The sequence below is a fragment of the Schistocerca americana genome, chromosome 7 (genome assembly GCF_021461395.2).
Source record: "Schistocerca americana isolate TAMUIC-IGC-003095 chromosome 7, iqSchAmer2.1, whole genome shotgun sequence".
NCBI classification, from domain to species: Eukaryota; Metazoa; Arthropoda; class Insecta; order Orthoptera; family Acrididae; genus Schistocerca; species Schistocerca americana.
Window position 1 is genome coordinate 18,258,431 of NC_060125.1, and position 15,434 is coordinate 18,273,864.

Below are 15,434 nucleotides of genomic sequence, written 5' to 3' on the forward strand. Positions count from 1 at the left end.
TTTTGTATTTAATTCCGATGCGATTTCTGTGTTTCATCATCAATGTGAAGGTCAAAGGAATACATTGAACCTGCAGTGGTGTGTCGGAAAGTAATACTGGTGTCATAGGAAAGGATCAAAGCACCGACTGTAAGAAGAGTCTCTATTCTTTTACTTAAGGCGGCATTGTGCCTTTTGTATTTAATTCCGATGCGATTTCTGTGTTTCATCGTCAATGTGAATGTCCAAGGAATACATTGAACCTGCAGTGGTGTATCGAAAAATAATACTAGCCTCACTGGAAAGGATCAAAGCAGAGACACTAAGAAGTCTAACGCTTCTTGCACGTAAGGCATCATTGTGCCTGTTGTATTTATCTCCGATGTGATTTCTGTGTTTCATCGTCAATGTGAAGGTCCAAGGAATGCATTGAACCTGCAGTGGTGTATCGGAAACTAATACTGGTCTCACAGTTAAGGATCAAAGCACAGACCCTAAGAAGTCTCACTCTTCTTGCACTTAAGGCGGCATTGTGCCTTTTGTATTTAATTCCGATGTAAATTCAGTGTTTCATCGTCAATGTGTATGTAAAAGTAATACATTGAACCTGCGGTGGTGTATCGGAATCTAAAACTGGCCTCATAGGAAAGGATCAAAGCTCCGAATGTAAGAAGAGTCTCTATTCTTTTACTTAAGACGGCATTGTGCCTTTTGTATTTAATTCCGATGCGATTTCTGTGTTTCATCGTCAATGTGAATGTCCAAGGAATACATTGAACCTGCAGTGGTGTATCGAAAAATAATACTGGCCTCACAGGAAAGGATCAAAGCAGAGACACTAAGAAGTCTAACGCTTCTTGCACTTAAGGCATCATTGTGCCTGTTGTATTTATCTCCGATGTGATTTCTGTGTTTCATCGTCAATGTGAAGGTCCAAGGAATGCTTTGAACCTGCAGTGGTGTGTCGGAAACTAATACTGGTGTCATAGGAAAGGATCAAAGCACCGACTGTATGAAGAGTCTCTATTCTTGTACTTAAGGCGGCATTGTGCCATTTGTATTTAATTCCGATGTGATTTCTGTGTTTCATCGTCAATGTGAAGGTCCAAGGAATACATTGAACCTGCAGTGGTGTGTCGGAAACTAATACTGGTCTCACAGGAAAGGATCAAAGCAGAGACACTAAGAAGTCTTACGCTTCTTGCACTTAAGGCATCATTGTGCCTGTTGTATTTATCTCCAATGTGATATTTGTGTTTCATCGTCAATGTGAAGGTCCAAGGAATACATTGAACCTGCAGTGGTGTATCGGAAACTAATACTGGTCTCACAGGAAAGGATCAAAGCACCGACTGAAAGAAGAGTCTCTATTCTTGTACTAAAGGCGGCATTGTGCCTTTTGTATTTAATTCCGATGTAAATTCAGTGTTTCATCGTCAATGTGTATGTAAAAGGAATACATTGAACCTGCGGTGGTGTATCGGAAACTAAAACTGGTCTCATTGGAAAGGATCAAAGAACCGACTGTAAGAAGTGTCTCTATTCTTGTACTTAAGGCGGAATTGTGCCTTTTGTATTTAATTACGATGCGATTTCTGTGTTTCATCGTCAACGTGAAGGTCCAAGGAATACATTGAACCTGCAGTGGTGTGTCGGAAACTAATACTGGGGTCATAGGAAAGGATCAAAGCACCGACTGTAAGAAGAGTCTCTATTCTTGTACTTAAGGCGGCATTGGGCCTTTTGTATTTAATTCCGATGCGATATCTGTGTTTCATCGTCAATGTATAGGTCGAAGGAATACATTGAACCTGCAGTGGTGTATCAGAAACTAATACTGGTCTCACAGGAAAGGATCAAAGCACCGACTGGAAGAAGAGTCTCTATTCTTGTACTTAAGGCGGCATTGTGCCTTTTGTATTTAATTCTGATGCGATTTCTGTGTTTCATCGTCAACGTGAAGGTCCAAGGAATACATTGAACCTGCAGTGGTGTGTCGGAAACTAATACTGGTCTCATAGGAAAGGATCAAAGCACCGAGTGTAAGAAGTGTCTCTATTCTTGTACTTAAGGCGGCATTGTGCCATTTGTATTTAATTCCGTTGCGATTTCTGTGTTTCATCGTCAATGTGAAGGTCCAAGGAATACTTTGAACTGCAGTGGTGTATCGGAAACTAATACTGGTCTCACAGGAAAGGATCAAAGCACAGACTCTAAGAAGTCTCACTCTTTTTGCACTTAAGGCGGCATTGTGCCTTTTGTACTTAATTCTGATGTAATTTCAGTGTTTCATCGTCAATGAGTATGTAAAAGGAATACATTGAACCTGCAGTGGTGTATCGGAAACTAAAACTGGTCTCATAGGAAAGGATCAAATCACCGAGTGTAAGAAGAGTCTCTATTCTTGTACTTAAGGCGGCATTGTGCCATTTGTATTTAATTCCGTTGCGATTTCTGTGTATCATCGTCAATGTGAATGTCCAAGGAATACATTGAACCTGCAGTGGTGTATCGAAAACTAATACTGGTCTCACAGTAAAGGATCAAAGCAGAGACACTAAGAAGTCTTACACTTCTTGCACTTAAGGCATCATTGTGCCTGTTGTATTTATCTCCGATGTGATTTCTGTGTTTCATCGTCAATGTGAAGGTCCAAGGAATGCATTGAACCTGCAGTGGTGTATCGGAAACTAATACAGGTCTCACATTTAAGGATCAAAGCACAGACCCTAAGAAGTCTCACTCTTCTTGCACTTAAGGCGGCATTGTGCCTTTTGTATTTAATTCCGATGTAAATTCAGTGTTTCATCGTCAATGTGTATGTAAAAGGAATACATTGAACCTGCGGTGGTGTATCGGAAGCTAAAACTGGTCTCATAGGAAAGGATCAAAGCACCGACTGTAAGAAGAGTCTCAATTCTTTTACTTAAGGCGGCATTGTGCCTTTTATATTTAATTCCGATGCGATTTCTGTGTTTCATCGTCAACGTGAAGGTCCAAGGAATACATTGAACCTGCAGTGGTGTATCGGAAACTAATACTGGTCTCACAGTTACAGAACAAAGCACAAACCCTAAGATGTCTCACTCTTCTAGCAGCTTAAGGCGGCATTGTACATTTTGTATTTAATTCCCATGTAATTTGAGTGTTTCATCGTCAATGTGTATGTAAAAGGAATACATTGAACCTGCGGTGGTGTATCGGAAACTAAAGCTGGTCTCATAGGAAAGGATCAAAGAACCGACTGTAAGAAGAGTCTCTATTCTTGTACTTAAGGCGGCATTGTGCCTTTTGTATTTAATTCCGATGCGATTTCTGTGTTTCATCGTCAACGTGAAGGTCCAAGGAATACATTGAACCTGCAGCGGTGTGTCGGATACTAATACTGGTGTTATAGGAAAGGATCAAAGCACCGACTGTAAGAAGAGCCTCTATTCTTGTACTTTTGGCGTCATTGTGCCATTTGTATTTAATTCCGATGCGATTTCTGTGTTTCATCGTCAATGTGAAGGTCGAAGGAATACATTGAACCTGCAGTGGTGTAATGGAAACTAATACTGGTCTCACAGGAAAGGATCAAAGCACCGACTGGAAGAAGAGTCTCTATTCTTGTACTAAAGGCGGCATTGTGCCTTTTATATTTTATTCCGATGCGATTTCTGTGATTCACCGTCAATGTGAAGGTCCAACGAATACATTGAACCTGCAGTGGTGTATCGGCAACTAAAACTGGTCTCATAGGAAAATTATTAAATCACCGACTGTAAGAAGAGTCTCTATTCTTGTACTTGAAGCGGCATTGTTCCTTTTGTATTTAATTCCGATGTAATGTCAGTGTTTCATCGTCAATGTCTATGTCTATGGAACACATTGAACCTGCAGTGGTGTATCGGAAACTAATACTGGTCTCACAGGAAAGGATCAAAGCACAGACAATAAGAAGTCTCACTCTTCTTGCACTTAAGTCGGCATTGTGCCTTTTGTATTTAATTCCGATGCGATATCTGTGTTTCATCGTCAATGTGTATGTCCAAGGAATACATTGAACCTGCAGTGGTGTATCGGAAACTAATACTGGTCTAACAGGAAAGGATCAAAGCACAGACTCTAAGAAGGCTTACTCTTCTTGCACTTAAAGCGGCATTGTGCCTGTTGCATTTATCTCCGATGTGATTTCTGTGTTTCATCGTCAATGTGAAGGTCCAAAGAATACATTGAACCTGCAGTGGTGTATCGGAAACTAATACTGGTCTCAAGGTTAAGGATCAAAGCACAGACTCTAAGAAGTCTAACTCCTCTTGCACTTAAGGCGGCATTGAGCCTGTTGTATTTTTTTCCGATGTAAATTCAGTGTTTCATCGTCAATGTGTATGTAGAAGGAATACATTGAACCTGCAGTGATGTATCGGACACTAATACTGGTCTCACAGGAAAGGATCAAAGCACCGACTGAGAGAAGAGTCTCTATTCTTTTACTTAAGGCGGCATTGTGCCTTTTGTATTTAATTCCGATGCGATTTCTGTGTTTCATCGTCAATGTGAAGGTCCAAGGAATACTTTAGACCTGCAGTGGTGTATCGCAAACAAATACTTGTCTCACAGGAATGGATCAAAGCACCGACAGTAAGAAGAGTCTCTATTCTTGTACTTAAATCGGCATTGTGCCTTTTGTATTTAATTCCGATGCGATTTCTGTGTTTCATCGTCAACGTGAAGGTCCAAGGAATACATTGAACCTGCAGTGGTGTATCGGAAACAAATACTGGTGTCATAGGAAAGGATCAAAGCACCGACAGTAAGAAGAGTCTCTATTCTTTTACTTAAGGCGGCATTGTGCCTTTTGTATTTAATTCCGATGCGATATCTGTGTTTCATCGTCAATGTGTATGTCCAAGGAATACATTGAACCTGCAGTGGTGTATCGGAAACTAATACTGGTCTAACAGGAAAGGATCAAAGCACAGACTCTAAGAAGGCTTACTCTTCTTGCACTTAAAGCGGCATTGTGCCTGTTGCATTTATCTCCGATGTGATTTCTGTGTTTCATCGTCAACGTGAAGGTCCAAGGAATACATTGAACCTGCAGTGGTGTATCGGATACTAACACTGGTGTTATAGGAAAGGATCAAAGCACCGACTGTTAGAAGAGTCTCTATTCTTGTACTTATGGCGGCATTGTGCCTTTTGTATTTAATTCCGATGTGATTTCTGTGTTTCATCGTCAATGTGAAGGTCGAAGGAATACATTGAACCTGCAGTGGTGTATCGGAAACTAATACTGGTCTCACAGGAAAGGATCAAAGCACTGACTGAAATAAGAGTCTCTATTCTTGTACTAATGGCGGCATTGTGCCTTTTGTATTTAATTCCGATGTTATTTCTGTGTTTCATCGTCAATGTGAAGGTCCAAAGAATACATTGAACCTGCAGTGGTGTATCGGAAACTAATACTGGTCTCACAGTTAAGGAACAAAGCACAAACCCTAAGAAGTCTCACTCTTCTAGCAGCTTAAGGCGGCATTGTACATTTTGTATTTAATTCCCATGTAATTTGAGTGTTTCATCGTCAATGTGTATGTAAAAGGAATACATTGAACCTGCGGTGGTGTATCGGAAACTAAAGCTGGTCTCATAGGAAAGGATCAAAGAACCGACTGTAAGAAGAGTCTCTATTCTTGTACTTAAGGCGGCATTGTGCCTTTTGTATTTAATTCCGATGCGATTTCTGTGTTTCATCGTCAACGTGAAGGTCCAAGGAATACATTGAACCTGCAGCGGTGTGTCGGATACTAATACTGGTGTTATAGGAAAGGATCAAAGCACCGACTGTAAGAAGAGTCTCTACTCTTGTACTTTTGGCGGCATTGTGCCATTTGTATTTAATTCCGATGCGATTTCTGTGTTTCATCGTCAATGTGAAGGTCGAAGGAATACATTGAACCTGCAGTGGTGTAATGGAAACTAATACTGGTCTCACAGGAAAGGATCAAAGCACCGACTGGAAGAAGAGTCTCTATTCTTGTACTAAAGGCGGCATCGTGCCTTTTATATTTTATTCCGATGTAAATTCAGTGTTTCATCGTCAATGTGTATGTAGAAGGAATACATTGAACCTGCAGTGATGTATCGGACACTAATACTGGTCTCACAGGAAAGGATCAAAGCACCGACTGAGAGAAGAGTCTCTATTCTTGTACTTAAGGAGGCATTGTGCCTTTGTTTTTAATTCCGATGCGATTTCTGTGTTTCATCGTCAATGTGAAGGTGCAAGGAATATATTGAACCTGCAGTGGTGTATTGGAAACTAATACTGGCCTCACAGGAATGGATCAAAGCACAGACTCTAAGAAATCTCACTCTTCTTGCACTTAAGGCGGTATTGTGCCTTTTGTATTTAATTCCGATTTAATTTCAGTGTTTCATCGTCAATGTGTGTGTAAAAGGAATACATTGAACCTGCAGTGGTGTATCGGAATCTAAAACTGGTCTCATAGGAAAGGAGCAAAGCACCGACTGTAAGAAGAGTCTCTATTCTTGTACTTAAGGCGGCATTGTGCCATTTGTATTTAGTTCCTATGCGATTTCTGTGTTTCATCGTCAATGTGAAGGTCCAAGGAATACTTTAGACCTGCAGTGGTGTATCGCAAACAAATACTGGTCTCACAGGAATGGATCAAACCACCGACAGTAAGAAGAGTCTCTATTCTTGTACTTAAATCGGCATTGTGACTCTAAGAAATCTCACTCTTCTTGCACTTAAGGCGGTATTGTGCCTTTTGTATTTAATTCTGATGTAATTTCAGTGTTTCATCGTCAATGAGTATGTAAAAGGAATACATTGAACCTGCAGTGGTGTATCGGAAACTAAAACTGGTCTCATAGGAAAGGATCAAAGCACCGAGTGTAAGAAGAGTCTCTATTCTTGTACTTAAGGCGGCATTGTGCCATTTGTATTTAATTCCGATGCGATTTCTGTGTTTCATCGTCAATGTGAAGGTCGAAGGAATACATTGAACCTGCAGTGGTGTAATGGAAACTAATACTGGTCTCACAGGAAAGGATCAAAGCACCGACTGGAAGAAGAGTCTCTATTCTTGTACTAATGGCGGCATTGTGCCGTTTATATTTTATTCCGATGCGATTTCTGTGATTCATCGTCAATGTGAAGGTCCAACGAATACATTGAACCTGCAGTGGTGTATCGGCAACTAAAACTGGTGTCATAGGAAAATTATTAAATCACCGACCGTAAGAAGAGTCTCTATTCTTGTACTTGAAGCGGCATTCTTCCTTTTGTATTTAATTCCGATGTAATGTCAGTGTTTCATCTTCAATGTGTATGTCTAAGGAACACATTGAACCTGCAGTGGTGTATCGGAAACTAATACTGGTCTCACAGGAAAGGATCAAAGCACAGACTCTAAGAAGTCTCACTCTTCTTGCACTTAAGGCGGCATTGTGTCTTTTGTATTTAATTCCGATGTAATGTCAGTGTTTCATCGTCATAGTGTATGTCTAAGGAACACATTGATCCTGCAGTGGTGTATCGGAAACTAATACTGGTCTCACAGGAAAGCATCAAAGCACAGACAATAAGAAGTCTCACTCTTCTTGCACTTAAGTCGGCATTGTGCCTTTTGTATTTAATTCCGATGCGATATCTGTGTTTCATCGTCAATGTGTATGTCCAAGGAATACATTGAACCTGCAGTGGTGTATCGAAAACTAATACTGGTCTAACAGGAAAGGATCAAAGCACAGACTCTAAGAAGGCTTACAATTCTTGCACTTAAAGCGGCATTGTGCCTGTTGCATTTATCTCCGATGTGATTTCTGTGTTTCATCGTCAATGTGAAGGTCCAAAGAATACATTGAACCTGCAGTGGTGTATCGGAAACTAATACGGGTTCACAGTTAAGGATCAAAGCACAGACTCTAAGAAGTCTAACTCCTCTTGCACTTAAGGCGGCATTGAGCCTTTTGTATTTATTTCCGATGTAAATTCAGTGTTTCATCGTTAATGTGTATGTAAAAGGAATACATTGAACCTGCAGTGATGTATCGGACACTAATACTGGTCTCACAGGAGAGGATCAAAGCACCGACTGAGAGAAGAGTCTCTATTCTTGTACTTAAGGAGCCATTGTGCCTTTTGTTTTTAATTCCGATGCGATTTCTATGTTTCATCGTCAATGTGAAGGTCCAAGGAATATATTGAACCTGCAGTGGTGTATTGGAAACTAATACTGGCCTCACAGGAATGGATCAAAGCACAGACTCTAAGAATTCTCACTCTTCTTGCACTTAAGGCGGTATTGTGCCTTTTGTATTTAATTCCGATTTAGTTTCAGTGTTTCATCGTCAATGTGTGTGTAAAAGGAATACATTGAACCTGCAGTGGTGTATCGGAATCTAAAACTGGTCTCATAGGAAAGGAGCAAAGCACCGACTGTAAGAAGAGTATCTATTCTTGTACTTAAGGCGGCATTGTGCCATTTGTATTTAGTTCCGATGCGATTTCTGTGTTTCATCGTCAATGTGAAGGTCCAAGGAATACTTTAGACCTGCAGTGGTGTATCGGAAACAAATACTGGTCTCACAGGAATGGATCAAAGCACCGACAGTAAGAAGAGTCTCTATTCCTGTACTTAAATCGGCATTGGGCCTTTTGTATTTAATTCCGATGCGATTTCTGTGTTTCATCGTCAACGTGAAGGTCCAAGGAATACATTGAACCTGCAGTGGTGTATCGGAATCAAATACTGGTGTCATAGGAAAGGATCAAATCACCGACTGTAAGAAGAGTCTCTATTCTTTTACTTAAGGCGGCATTGTGCCTTTTGTATTTAATTTCGATGCGATATCTGTGTTTCATCGTCAATGTGTATGTCCAAGGAATACATTGAACCTGCAGTGGTGTATCGGAAATAATACTGGTCTAACATGAAAGGATCAAATCACAGACTCTAAGAAGTCTTACTCTTCTTGCACTTACGGCGGCATTGTGCCTGTTGCATTTATCTCCGATGTGATTTCTGTGTTTCATCGTCAATGTGAAGGTCCAAGGAATACATTGAACCTGCAGTGGTGTATCGGAAACTAATACTGGTCTCACAGGAATGGATCAAAGCACCGACTGTAAGAAGAGTCCCTATTCTTGTACTTAAGGCGGCATTGTGCCTCTTGTATTTAATTGCGATGGGATTTCTGTGTTTTATCGTCAATGTGTATGTTCAAGGAATACATTGAACCTGCAGTGGTGTATCGGAAACTAATACTGGTCGCACATGAGAGGATCAAACCACAGACTCTAAGAAGTCTCACTCTTCTTACACTTAAGCGGCATTGTGCCTTTTGTAGTTAATTCCGATGTAATTTCAGTGTTTCCTTGTCAATGCGTATGTCCAAGGAATACATTGAACCTGCAGTCGTGTATCGGAAACTAATACTGGTCTCACAGGAAAGGATCAAAGCACAGACTATAAGAAGTCTCACTCTTCTTGCACTTAAGTCGGCATTGTGCCTTTTGTATCTAATTCCGATGCGATATCTGTGTTTCATCGTCAATGTGTATGTCCGAGGAATACATTAAACCTGCAGTGGTGTATCGGAAACTAATACTGGTCTAACAGGAAAGGATCAAATCACAGACTCTAAGAAGTCTTACTCTTCTTGCACTTAAGGCGGCATTGTGCCTGTTGCATTTATCTCCGATGTGATTTCTGTATTTCATTGTCAATGTGAAGGTCCAAGGAATACATTGAACCTGCAGTGGTGTATCGGAAACTAATACTGGTCTCGCAGGGAATGCTCAAAAGCACCGACTGTAAGAGGAGTCTCTATTCTTATACTTATGGCGGCATTATGCCTTTTGTATTTCATTCCGACGCGATTTCTGTGTTTCATCGACAATGTGAAGGTCCAGGTAATACATTGAACCTGCAGTGGTGTATCGAAAACTAATACTGGTCTCACAGGAAAGGATCAAAGCAGAGGCACTAAGAAGTCTTACGCTTCTAGCACTTAAGGCATCATTGTGCCTGTTGTATTTATCTCCGATGTGATTTCTGTGTTTCATCGTCAATGTGAAGGTCCAAGGAATACATTAGACCTACAGTGGTGTATCGGAAACTAATACTAGTCTCACAGGAAAGGATCAAGGCACCGAGTGTAAGGTGAGTTTCAATTCTTTTACTTAAGGTGGCATTGTGCCATTTGTATTTAATTCCGTTGCGATTTCTGTGTTTCATAGTCAATGTGAAGGTCCAAGGAATACATTAGAGCTACAGTGGTGTATCGGAAACTAATACTGGTCTCACAGGAAAGGATCAATGCACCGACTGTAAGATGAGTCTCTAATCTTGTACTAAAGGCGGCATTGGGCCTTTTGTATTTAATTCCGATGCGATTTCTGTGTTTCATCGTCAATGTGAAGGTCCCAGGAATACATTGAACCTGCAGTGGTGTATCGGAAACTAATACTGGTGTCACAGGAAAGGATCAAAGCACCGGCTGTAAGAAGAGTCTCTATTCTTTTTACTTAAGGCGGCATTGTGCCTTTTGTATTTAATTCCGATGCGATTTCTGTGTTTCACCGTCAGTGTGAATGTCCAAGGAATACATTGAACCTGCAGTGGTGTATCGGCAACTATAACTGGTCTCATGGGAAAATTATTAAATCACCGACTGTAAGAAAATTCTCTATTCTTGTACTTAAAGCGGCATTGTTCCTTTTGTATTTAATTCCGATGCGATTTCTGTGTTTCATCGTCAATGTGAAGATCCAAGGAATACATTGAACCTGCAGTGGTTGTAACGTTCCCTGGCAAACTCACATTATTATAGAACAAGAGTTTATTTGTACCATATACGCCGCACTGGGCAAGTTGTATGTATCTTAATTATTGACCAAAAATATTACTGAATGTGGTGTCAAAGACATTTGTTGTTCTCCTTATATTTTTTGTTGTAATATTTCTCTGTATTTAGGATAGGAATTTTTCTGTATTTATTATGTGATTGTAAAATGTGTAAGTATTTGCGATAGCATAGATATATGTTGCCAGAAGAGAATAATATCGTCAATTTGCAAAGAAATGTTAATAGTCAGCAATACTATTTAAGCACAATGCATTATGTATTCTTTGGTCTTCTCTGTTCAGAAGTCATTGCGTTAGGACACTGTGAAAGAGTTTTTTACGAATGGGTAAACTTCTTTTGTCTCTGTCTGGACTTAGCCGCCATTAGACGATGCGTTACGAATTAATGTGAGTTGTATTGTTGTTTGATCTAAATATATTAGAGTTTATCAAAAGTGTGAATTATTTATGTAAATTAGCTTGCCCACGTCATCTATAAAATTTCTGTAAGAATTTTTTCAGCATTTTTTAGCGGTGTTGCTGGGCTGTGCCGCGACCAACAATAGCAAACCCGTAAATCGGGAACAGATGCATAAAAATCAATGGTGAATTAAGAAATTGTTCTTCTTTTTCAGTGATCCTGTGGCTGATAAAATTTGAATTAATTATACGTTTGTGCATTCGTAGGCGGATAGCTAATGTTAGTTAACATCGAAATTTAAACAGTTTGGTTCTTTCAAAATATCTTAAATGTGTAATGAAGTAGGTTTGATCAGTGAGAAATGTCGGCTTGGCAATAATTAAAACATTTTCTGCTAATAGAGGTAATCTTGTGTTCTATGGCTAGTGCCGGGATAAAATTCAGTAAAAATATTTTTAAAAAACCCACTGCATCTGGAAAGTGTATGCCAAGGCCGAATGATTTATAGGACTCAATTCTCAACCTAATATTCTTAACCAGTTCATATGAGTTCACGTAAATATTATTTTTTTCTTTAAATATACGTAATTCTTAAGAAAGTAAAAATTTTTATTACCACACGAAAATAAGAGAGTGGGTCTACAACAAAGTTCGCACGAAAGAAAATTAAATTAAAAGCAAAAGATAAAATTTATTATTCTTCTTTAACGAAATTTCAAATCAATTCCATTCATTACGACGATTTCGTTAAATTGGCGCCCAACGTGGGGCTCGAATATGCAGTGGCCACTAAATACCCGTGAGATAACTAGGGAATTAATATAGTCGAACTTTGTTGCAGAACATTTAATAATTTTTCTATGTATTGTATGTATTGCATAATCAATATTGTGTGGTAATACCTGTGTATGATTTTTTGCATGAGAACGCTATGTACCCAGAGGCAAGCTGAAGAAGAGAGCTCAATATTTCGAAAAATTAAATACCTACCACAATATCAGGGGGCAGCTGCACCCAAGATAGATCACCAAAAGGTAAATCTACAGTGTAGTTGTCCTGTGGGTAGTAAAGTAGCCTCAGTGCAGTGTTCTCGGATCATAAGTGGTGTGCTTGTTGTTAGTACTTTGTTTTAAAATAACAGGACATTTAGGTAGTTAGTCATTGTAGTATATAGTAAGTGTGTATTAGTTAATGTCCATTTCTTGTGTGATTATGTCAGTGAAACCTGAGTGTTAGGATATTTAGTTCAGATTTTATTTCTTTTGTTTACTATGGTTAGATTGCGTAGTCAGAAAGATATCAACATGGATAATGAGCAACAGTCAGTAAGTAGTGATACCGAGTTGGAAAGTGGGACACAAAGTAATGTTAGTGACGTAGTTCAGGAAGTACTATGTGAGAATCTGGGGGCAGAAGGACAAGAAATGTTGCCACTGCCACCCAGTGATTCAGTTGATAGCGGAAATACTGTGCCATCCGCAAGCACTGGACATGGACCAGAGAGTGGTGTGATGTCAGAAGTGCAATCATTAAGAGTTATGTTCGAGCGCATGCTCAATTTCCAAGCTGAATTTGTACATATGCCAGCCGAGCGTGACCAGAGATTGGTAGCTGAATTTGCATGCAAACAAGCAGAACGCGATAAAGGACGTGATGCTAAACAAGCAGAGCGTGATAAAGAACGTGATGCTAAACAAGCAGAGCATGACCGACGCCTGCATGAGAGGGACTTGCAGTTGATGCAAACTTTAGAAGTTATGCAAAGTGAGCTTGTTAGTTTGAAACAAAAATATGAAACCATACCCAAAACAGTGCATGAATTAAGCGAAAGAGTAGACAGTATTCAAGTGGCTAACGCCAATATCGTAGAGGAAATTAGTGTCCTGACTAACAGAGTCGAGCAATTGGAAATTGACACAACTCAAGTAATTGAGGACAAAGTGATCGAACAAGTGCACAAAGTAGAAAATGAAGTCATAAAAGAAATAGATCAGAAAGTGCACGCCGCAATTGAGGCCAGAGATGTGGGCTCAAGTGTGGATGTGCAGGATCTAAAAAAGATAGTGCACAAAGACATTCCGCTGTGGCAGCGGAGTGTGGACCGTCGTCTTGCCGAAATGGAGCTTAGCTTGCGGCATGACGAGGCACAGGCATATGTCATGCCAGCCAGGTCCAACAATGATAGGCATATAAATACTGCAGTAAAAAATTGCGACTGCGATACAGAACAGGCAACCAATGTAAGCGAAACAAATAAATGTCATTCCAAAGTAATGATTGAAGAAAGCTTGATTAGGAACCGACAGTTTCAGATCTTTACAACGGAGAAGAAATCTGCTCACCCTGTAGTGTTTATCAAGGGATTTAGAAACATTTTGCCTAGCGTTTGGAGTCATACCCAGAAAATACAGTTCGTTATGTCCTACATACAAGGAGATGCTGCATTATGGGCAACCGAAGCAGCTGACAGTTGTGATACATATGAACAATTTGAAAAATCATTCTTGGCCAAATATTGGTCAACATGCATCCAGGAGAGATTACGGAAGGAGGTATATAATCCAGAGCCGTATTCTCCACGACTAGGCAATTTGCGAAAATATTTCGAGAAGTACATTAATAAGACCCGTTACTGGGACGAACAGATTTCATCCCGGGATTTGATCAGGCTTTTGAAATCACACTTGCCGATACATGTAAAGGAAAAGCTTATACACGTGCCTGAAGATGATATGGAACATTTCTTGTCTGTTCTGGACTCAATTGACCTGATTCAGGAGGACGTTAAGGCAGCCTCTGAACAGGCTAGAAGTAACGGAAATGGTTATAGAAATGGTAGAAATAACACGCCTCCACCAAGTAATGGAAACGGCGGAGGTAATAATAGGAGACAGGAGTATGCACAAAACGGAAATAGAGGTAGAGACCGGAACGGCAATAGTCCGCCGGTGAATAATGACCGGAAAAGGAGGTTCGATGACCGGTATGAGACAGGCCCACCAAGCAATAATAGATGGAAAAATGCCAGGGGGCCGAGCAACACTAATACTTATAATGATGCAAACCGAACTTGGCCGCAGAACCAGAGGCCCAGTCCGGACCGGCAAAACAGTGATAGGTATGACAATAACCGACCGCCACCAAAAAATGCGCCAATTGCGCAACCGTGGCGGCCGACGCAACACAACGTGCACATAGTGGAGGTCAGTGACACAGAGCAGCCACGCCCATCCACTAGCAATAATTCAACAAACTAGATGCAGCCGAGATACGCTCTCCATCGTCGGCTGAGGTTTGGAGTGAGAGCAGCCCGACACAGAACAAAACACCGAACAAAATCTGTATCCTTAGGTATAATGACGGGGTACAGATGGGAGATGAATTAATAACTGAACCATCCACGTGCGTAAAGGAGCACAAAGACAAAGTACAAGCGATAATAGAGATCAAAATTAACAATAGTGATGTGCAAGCGGTCGTAGATACAGGTGCTACTGTCAGTGTTATGAGTATGGACTTATTCAAAGTACTGGGAAAGGAAAGGCGTATGCGGACTTTTCCCGTGAAAAATTGTAAAGTCACTGGAGCCGTAAGTGCACAGCGACAAATAATTAAACTCCTAGTGCGGGTAGAGATGTATTTAGGGGATGAAGCCATAGCGTGCTCATTCCTGGTGGTAAAGGGTTTAAAGGTAGCCTGCCTTTTTGGGGGTAGATTTTTTAAGAGAAAGGGACGCAATAATCGACCTTTATCGGGGAAAATTAAGCTTGATGAATGCTAGTAGGAGAATAGAATTGTCCATGCTCAGATCTGAAGAGGTACCTGTACCTAATTGTAATGCTATTAACATAAAGTGTAGGAATCAGTCGATACTACATTTAGACAATCATGGTCTAGGACAGAATCTATATTATCCTGACGTACAAGGTGATCAATTAAAAGCAAATGTGGACGCACTTGTGAACAAAGTATCACAGTCCGAAAATTTAAATTCAATGCAACAACAGGATTTGCTACAGTTATTATCTAATTATGCTGACGTATTTTCAGAACGACCAGGAATTGTTAAGGGATATCAGTACAATATCGAGGTGAAGCCTCACCAAACTTACTGTCGAGCCTCATACTCCATTCCTTGGCCCAAGAAGGAAAAAGTTTTTTTTTACGAACAATTG